Source organism: Saccopteryx bilineata, chromosome 9 (assembly GCF_036850765.1).
Source record: "Saccopteryx bilineata isolate mSacBil1 chromosome 9, mSacBil1_pri_phased_curated, whole genome shotgun sequence".
In the NCBI taxonomy this organism is placed as follows: Eukaryota; Metazoa; Chordata; class Mammalia; order Chiroptera; family Emballonuridae; genus Saccopteryx; species Saccopteryx bilineata.
Window position 1 is genome coordinate 81,214,975 of NC_089498.1, and position 9,417 is coordinate 81,224,391.

The following is a 9,417-nucleotide window of genomic DNA, read 5'->3' on the forward strand; positions in this document are numbered from 1 at the left end:
TTTTTAGAGAATGTATGAATTTTAAAATATTTTCAGAGAAGAATGAGGTGACTAAAACTAGAATAATAAGGTTCACTCAAAGTTAAGCCCGCAAATTAGCAATAATACCCACAAGCATGGTTGTGTATGATTGTTTTCTGAGTATTCTGTGTTTGCAGTGTGGGAATGAGAAAAAAAAATCAAAGAATGAAATACATATAGGGTTGGAGTTTTATCAGGAAGGAGAAGAGAGAAAGAGTAAACAGAATTGATAAGAGGATGGCTGAAATAATGAATCATGGGGTTTCAAATAGATAAAGAAAGTTATAATGCTAAGTGGGGGATAGTTTGAGAGAATACATATTGATCAAGAGAAGGTAGGAGGTTAAAAATCTTCCTAGAGTGCTCATTTGACAGCACATATACTAAAATTGGAATGATACAAAGATTAGCATGGCCCATGTGCACAGATGACATGCAAATTTGTGAAGCATTCCATATTTTTGATAGACCACATGTTAGAACACAAAACAAGTCTCAGTAAATCTAAGAAGATTAGAATCATATCAAGCATCTTCTCTGATCACAATGGCATGAAACTATAAATCTACTACAACAGAAAAACTGAGACATGGAAACACTTGGAGGCTAAATAGCATATTATTAAATAACAAATGGGTTAACAAGGAGATTAAGGAAGAAATAAAAAATTTCCTTGAAACAAATGAAAATGAACATACAACAACTCAAAATTTATGGGACACAGCAAAAACAGTCCTGAGAAGAAAGCTCATAGCATTATAAGCATACCTTAAGAAGGAAGAAAAAACAACAACTTAATACTGCATCTAAAAGAACTAGGAACAAACAAGAAATAAAGCCTAGAGGAAGTAAAAAGAAGAAAATAATAAAGATCAGAGCAGAAATAAATGACACAGAGGCTAAAAAAAAATACAAAAGATTAATGAAACCAAGAGCTCGTTCTTTGAAAAGATAAACAAGATTTACAAACCTTTAACTGGACTCATCAAGATAGAAAGAGAGAAGACTCAAATAAATCAAATAGAAATGAAAGTGGAGAAGTAACAACTGACACAGCAGAAGTACAAAGGATTGTAAGAAAAAAGCATGAAGATCTATATGCCAAAATATTGGACAACCTAGGTGAAATGGATAAATACCTAGAAATATACGGTCTTCCAAGACTCAATCTGGAAAAATTAGGAAACCTAAATGAATTAGTCACAACAAATGAAATGGAAACATTTATCAAAAAACTCCCAGCAAACAAAAGTCCTGGACTGGATGGCTTCACAGGTGAATTTTACCAAACATTCAAAGAAGAACTAATACCTATCCTTCCCAAGCTGTTTCAAAAAATAAGAGAAAGGAAGATTTCCAAGTTCCTTTTATGGGGTAAGCATTATCTTCATTCCAAAACAAGGTAAAGACATTACCAAGAAAGAAAACTATAGGCCAATATCCCTGATGAACATAGATGCTAAAGTTCTCAGCAAAATATTAGCAAACCAGATCCAGCAATACATTAAAAAAATCATACATCATGATCCAGTGGAATTTATTCTGAGGAGGCAAGGCTGGTACAATATTCGTAAATCAATCAATGTGATTCATCATATAAAAAAAGAAAGAATAAAAATCACATGATTTTATCAATAGATGCAGAAAAAGCATTTGATAAAATCCAGCACCCATTTATGATCAAAACTCTCAGCAAAGTGGGAATACAGGGAACATACCTCAGCATAATAAAGGCTATCTATGACAAACCCACAGTCAACATCATACTCAAAGGGAAAAAATTAAAATCCCCTTAAGATCAGGAACAAGGCAGGGATGCCCCCTTTCACTGCTCTTATTCGACATAGTTCTAGAAGTCCTAGCCACAGCAATCAGACAAGAAGAAGAAATGAAAGGCATCTAAATTGGAAAAGAAGTAAAACTATCATCATTTGCTGATGACATGATACTGTACATAGAAAACTCTAAAGTATCAGTCAAAAAACTACTAGATCTGATAAATGAATTCAGCAAGGTGGCAGAATATAAAATTAATATTCAGAAATCAGTAGCATTTTTATACTCCAACAATAAACTGTCTGAAAGAGAAATTAAGAGAACAATCTTTTTCACTATTGCAACAACAACAAAAAATAAAGTACCTAGCATTAAATTTAACTAAGGAGGTAAAAGACTTGTACTTCAGAAAATTATAAGACATTGAAAAAAGAAATCAAGGAAGATACAGACAAGTGGAAGCATATACAGTGTTCATAGATAGGAAGAATAAACATCATTAAAATGTCTATATTACACTAAACAATCCACAAATTTAATGCAATTTCTAATAAAATATGAATAGCATACTTCAAAGATATAGAAAAAATATTCCAAAATTTACACGGAACCAAAAAAGAACATGAATATCCTCAGCAATCTTGAAAATTAAGAATAAAGTGGGGGGTATCACACTTCCTGATATCAAGTTATACTACAAGGCCATTATAATCAAAATAGCTTGGTACTGACATAAGAACATGCATAAAGATCAAGGGAACAGAATAAACAACCCAGAAATAAACCCACACCTTTATGGTCAATTGATATTTGATAAAGGAGGTAAGAGCATACAATAGACTAAAGACAATCTTTTTAATAAAAGGTGTTGAGAAAATAGGACAATTACATGCAGAAAAAAATGAAGCTAGACCACCAATTTACACCATTCACTAAAATAAACTCAAATGGATAAAAGGACTTAAGTGAAAGTTGTGAAACCATAAACATCTTGGAAGAAAACATAGGCAGTAACACTTTGATGTCTCTTGTAGCAATATTTTTCCTATTTATCTCTATAGGCAATTGAAATAAAGGACAAGATAAACAAATGGGACTATATCAAACTAAAAAGCTTTTGCACAGCAAAAGACACCATTAACAAAATAAAAAGACAACCCACACAATGGGAGAACATATTCGCTAATATGTCTGATAAGGGGTTAATAACCAAAATTTATGAAGAACTTCTAAAACTCAACACCAGGAGGGTAAATAATCCAATTAAACAATGGAAAAAAGACACTAGAAAAATTACAATGGCAAGAATTGCCAGTACAGCCTGACCTATGGTGGTGCAGCAGATAAAAAGCATTGACCTGGAACACTGAGGTCGCTGATTCGTAACCCTGGGCTTGCCTGGTGAAGGCACATATAGGAGTTGAAGCTTCTGCTCCTTTCTCCTTCTCTCTCTCTCTCTCTCTCTCTCTGTGTCTCTTTCTCTCCTCTCTCTAAAATGAATAAATAAAATATAAAAACAAAAAAGGATTGCCAGAAGAAACCCCAAGGAAATGGCCACACAGGCTCTGCCTGTGCACTCACAGTGATGGGGACCTCACTACCAATCAAGGCCAGTACTCCTGACCCTAAAAGTGTAGGAGACCTTGATTGTTGCCTCTCTGCAACCTGAGTTAGTCATGCCCTGTGCATGCTCTGGCCCTGAGGACATTGGGTAGTTCTAGCACAGAGATAAGAAGTGACACTGACCTTAGGGATAAGATTGGGAGCTTTCAAAGTTAAATGATGGAAAACACTTTGGGAAAAAGGTCACATTTGATGAAAATCCTCGACGCAGGGAAGCTCATGGTGTGGGGGGCGGTGGCCAAGAGCTGGACTCCCAGTGCTCCTTGAACCCGCATCACGCTGATTCCACCAAAAAAAAACCCCAAAAGCAAAAACAAAAAATGGGTAAAAGAACTGAATAGACACTTCTTCAATGAGAACATACAGATGGCCAATAGGCATATGAAAAAACATTCGATGTCACTAATCATCAGAGAAATGCAAATTAAAACCACAATGAACAAATAACAGGTGATGACAACCCAAAAAGAACTAGAAATAACACAACTGAAAACTGGAGGCAGACTCAACCAAGCCTAGACTCAACCAGCTCTACAAACAATACACCCAAACACACAGACATAATGAGAAGACAGAGAAGTGCAATCCAAATGAAAGCACAAGAGAAACCTCCAGGAAAAGAACTGAGTGATATGGAAATAACCAAACTTATGGTTGCAGAGTTTAAAATAATGATTGTAAGGATGCTTAGGGATCTTAGAACAACAATGGATGGTCATTACAAACACCTAAATAAAGAAATAGCAAGTATAAAAAAAAGGACATTGAAATATTAAAAAAGAAGCAGTCGAGATGACAAATACAATATCAGAAATGAAGACCACAATGGAAGGAATTAAAAGCAGGATGTATAAAGCTGAGGATTGAATCAGTGAGTTGGAGGACAAATGGAACAAAAGCATGGAAGCAGAGCAGGAAAAAAAGAAGAGACTCAAAAAGTCTGAGGAAACTCTTAGAGAGTTCTGTGACAACATGAAGAGAAATAACATCCACATCATAGGGGTTCGAGATAGAAAAGAACAAGGTATAGAGACTTTGTTCAATCATATCATAGCTGAAAACTTTCTTAAATTAATGCAGGAACAAGTCTCACAAGTTCAAGAAGCACACGGAGCTCCATTAGAGAGAAACCCAAAGAAATCTACACCAAGACATATCATAATTAAAATACCAAAGCTAAGTGATAAAGAGAAAATATTAAAAGCTGCTAGAGAAAAAAAGGCTATCACCTACAATGGAGCCCCCATAAGGATGACAACCGACTTCTTAACAGAAAAACTTGAGGCCAGAAGGAAATGGCAAGAAATATTCAAAGTAATGGAGAACAAGAACCTACAACCAACACTACTTTATCCAGCAAGGCTATCATTTAAAATTGAAGGAGAAATAAAAAGCTTCCCAGACAAAAAAATACTCAAGGAATTCATTACAACCAAACCAATGCTGCAAAAATGTTAAGGGTCCTGTTGAAAACAGATCAAAGTGGGAAAAGAATATAGCAAAAAAGGAATACAGCTTTAAAGAATAAAATGACAATAAACAACCACCTATCAATAATAACCTTAAGTGTAAATGGTTTACATGATCCAATCAAAAGACATAGGGTAGTTGCATGGATAAGAAAACAGGACCTGTACATATGCTGTCTACAAGAGACTCACCTTAAAATAAAAGATGCACATAGACTGAAGGTAAAAGGATGGAAAAAAATATTCATGCAAATGAAAATTAAATAAAAGCTGGGGTAGCAATACTTATATCAGACAAAATGGACTTTAAAAAAAAGGCTATAGTAAGAGATAAAGAAGGGCACTACATAATGATAAAAGAAGCAATCCAACAGGAAGATATAACCATCATAAATATCTACGCACCTAATATAGGAGCACCTAAATATATAAAGCAGACTTTTATGGATATAAAGGGTGAGATCAACAGCAATACTGTAATAGTAGGGGATTTCAATACCCCAGTAACATCACCAGATAGATCCCCAAGAAAGAAAATTAACAAAGAAACAGCAGACTTAAAGGACACACTAGATCAACTGGATTTTATAGACATCTTCAGAACATTTCACCCTAAAGCAGCAGAATATACATTCTTTTCAAGTGCTCATGGTACATTCTTTAGGACAGACCACATGTTAGGGCACAAAAGTGGTCTCAACAAATTTAAGAAGATTGAAATCATATCAAGCATTTTCTCTGATCACAATGGCATGAAACTAGAAATGAACCACAACAGAAAAATTCAAAAATTTTCAAACACATGGAAACTAAATAGCAGGTCGTTAAATAACAAATGGATTAACAATGAGATAAAAAAAATTCCTAGAAACAAATAATAATGAGCATACAACAACTCAAAATTTATGGGACACAGCAAAAGCAGTACTGAGAGGGAAGTTCATAGTACTACAGGCACACTTAAGAAGCTAGAAAAAGCTCAAGTAAACAACTTAACCCGAAAAGAACTAAAAAAAGAACAGCAAGTAAAGCCCAGAGGTAATAGAAGGAAGGAAATAATAAAGATCAGAGAGGAAATCAATGACATAGAGGCTAAAGAAACAATACAGTGGATCAATGAATCCAGGAGCTGGTTCTTTGAAAAGGTAAACAAGACCGATGAACCTTTAACCAAACTCACCAAGAAAAAAAGAGAGAGGACTCAAATAAATAAAATTAGAAATGAGAGTGGAGAAATAACAACTGACACAACAGAAATACAAAGTATTGTAAGAAAATACTATGAAGAACTGTATGCCAATAAACTAGACAACCTAGATGAAATGGACAAATTTCTTGAAACATACAATCTTCCAAAAATCAATCGAAGAATCAGAAAACCTAAACAGACCGATTACAACAAATGAGATCAAACAGTTATCAAAAAACTTCCAACAAAGAAAAGTTCTGGGCCTGATGGCTTCACAAGTGAATTCTACAAAATATTCAAAGAAGAACTAACTCCTATCCTTCTCAAGCTATTTCAAAAACTTCAAGAGGAAGAAAGACTTCAAAGCTTCTTTTATGAGGTGAGCACAATTCTGATTCCAAAACCAGGCAAAGACAACACAAAAGAAAGAAAATTATAGGCCAATATCCCTGATGAATATAGATGCTAAAATCCTCAACAAAATATTAGCAAACCGGATCCAACAATATATGAAAAAAATCATACACCATGATCAAGTGAAATATATACTGGTACAATATATTTGTACCAGCAAGGCTGATACAATATTCGCAAATCAATCAATGTGATTCATCACATAAACAAAAGGAAGGAGGAAAACCACATGATAATTTCAATACATGTAGAAAAAGCATTTGATAAAATCTAGCACCCATTTATGATAAAAACTCTCAGCAAAGTGGGAATATAGGGAACATACCTCAACATGATAAAGGCCATCTATGAAAAACCCACAGCCAACATCATACTCAATGGGCAAGAATTAAAAGCAATCCCCTTAAGATCAAGAACAAGTCAGGGGTGCCCCCTTTCACCACTCCTATTCAACATAGTCCTGGAAGTCCTAGCCACAGCAATCAGACAAGAAGAAGAAATAAAAGGAATTCAAATTGGAAATGTAGAAGTAAAACTATGATTATTTGCAGATAATATGATACTTTATATAGAAAACCCTAAAGTCGCAGTAAAAAAACTACTGGACCTGATAAATGAATTCAGCAAAGTGGCAGGATATAAAATTAATACTCAGAAATCAGAGGCGTTTTTATACACCAACAATGAACTGTCAGAAAGATAAATTAAGGAAACAATCCCCTTCACTACTGCAACCCCAAAAATAAAGTACCTAGAAGTAAATTTAACCAAGGAGATTAAAGACTTGTACTCAGAAAATAATAAAACATTGATAAAAGAAATCAAGGAAGGTACAAACAAATGGAAGCATATACTGTGCTCATGGTTAGGTAGAATAAACATCATAAAAATGTCTATATTACTCAAAACAATTTATAAATTCAATGCAATACCAATTAAAATTCCAATGACATACTTCAATGATATAGAACACACAGTCCAAAAATTTATATGGAATCAAAAAAGAACATGAATAGCCTCAGCAATTTTGAAAAGGAAGAAAAAAGCAGAAGGTATCACACTTCCTGATATCAAGTTATACTACAAGGCCATTGTACTCAAAACAGCTTGATACTGGCATAAGAACAGGCAGATAGATCAATGGAACAGAACAGAGAACCCAGGAATAAACCCACAGCTATATGGACAACTGATATTTGACAAAGGAGATAAGGGCATACAATGGAGTAAAGACAGCCTCTTTAATAAATGGTGTTGGGAAAACTGGACATCTACCTGCAAAAAAATGAAACTAGACCACCAACTTACACCATTCACAAAAATAAACTCAAAATGGATAAAAGACTTAAATGTAAGTTGTGAAACCATAAGCATCTTAGAAGAAAACATAGGCAGTAAGCTCACCGACATCTCTCGCAGCAATATATTTGCTGATTTATCTCCACAGGCAAGTGAAATAAAAGACAGGGGAAACAAATGGGACTATATCAAACTAAAAAGCTTTTGCACAGCTAAAGACAATAAGAACAGAATAAAAAGACAAACTACACAATGGGAGAACATATTTGACAATATGTCGGATAAGGGGTTAATAACCAAAATTTATAAAGAACTTGTAAAACTCAACACCAGGAAGACAAACAATCCAATCAAAAAATGGGCAAAAGAAATGAATAGACACTTCTCCAAAGAGGACATACAGATGGCCAATAGGCATATGAAAAAATGCTCAACATCACTAATCATTAGAGAAATGCAAATTAAAACCACAATGAGATATCACCTCACACCAGTCAGAATGGCGCTCATCAACAAAACAACACAGAAGAAGTGCTGGCGAGGATGTGGAGAAAAGGGAACCCTCCTGCACTGCTAGTGGGAATGCAGACTGGTGCAGCCACTGTGGAGAACTGATTGGATTTTCCTCAAAAAATTAAAAATGGAACTGCCTTTTGACCCACCTATCCCACTTTTAGGAATATACCCTAAGAACACTATAGAACTGTTCCAAAAGGAGAAATGCACCCCCATGTTTATGGCAGCATTGTTTATAATAGCCAAGTTCTGGAAACAGCCCAAGTGTCCATCAGTGGATGAGTGAATTAAAAAGCAGTAGTACATATACACAATGGAATACTATGTGGCTGTGAAAAAGGACACCTTAATTTTTGTGATGGCATGGTTGGACCTGGAGATTATTATGCTAAGTGAAATAAGCCAGAAAAATATAACGTGATCTCACAAAAATGTGGAATTTAATGAACAAAGTGAACTGAGGAACGGAATAGAGGCAGAGGCAGGGTCACAGAAAGCAGAGGGACAGCTGTCAGAGGGAAGGGAAATGAGGGGATGAAATCAGAGAAGGGGTAGGGATTAGTGAAATTATATATACATAACACAGAGATACAGATGACAGGACAGCAAATCCCAGAGGGAAAGGGGGAGGAAGTTTGGTGGAGGGGGGCAAAGGGAGTGTAATGGGGAACATGAGGGTGGCGGTGAGGGTGTTCTATTCAGTGGGACACTTGAATCCATGTTAACACAATAAATTAAAATGAATAAAAATTAAAAGAAGTCTTTCTAGGGGGTTTGTGAGTGAGAGATGCAGAAGAATTAGGGATGTACATGAAAGAATAGGCTGGTCTCCTTATGAACAGTTGGGGCATGGTACTGTAGCCAGATGGCATGAGCAGGGGGCTTTCACACGTGCTGGTGAATCATAGTGAGGAGTGACCTATTCCCATCTGTGGTGCAGCTGTTAAGGGAATGAGTGGGTTTCACTGCTCAGGGACCTGGGGAGCAGTGTCCTCCCCCAGGGTGGAGTGACTAGATTTGGTTCTATCTCCAGATCCCTTTTACTCTACTCTGGCCATGCAATGTGGCTCTGGTAGTGAGGACAGACTGCAGAGGAAATTTAGAGAAACC

General features: G+C 35.6%; 1 non-coding gene across 1 annotated transcript; it reads left to right on the plus strand.

Moving 5' to 3' along the window:
- The first annotated feature begins 381 nt into the window (after positions 1-381).
- LOC136313760 (U6 spliceosomal RNA) lies at positions 382-484 on the plus strand. The gene has a single exon (XR_010727203.1). It is a non-coding gene; the product is annotated as a U6 spliceosomal RNA (small nuclear RNA).
- The last annotated feature ends 8,933 nt before the right edge of the window (positions 485-9,417 follow it).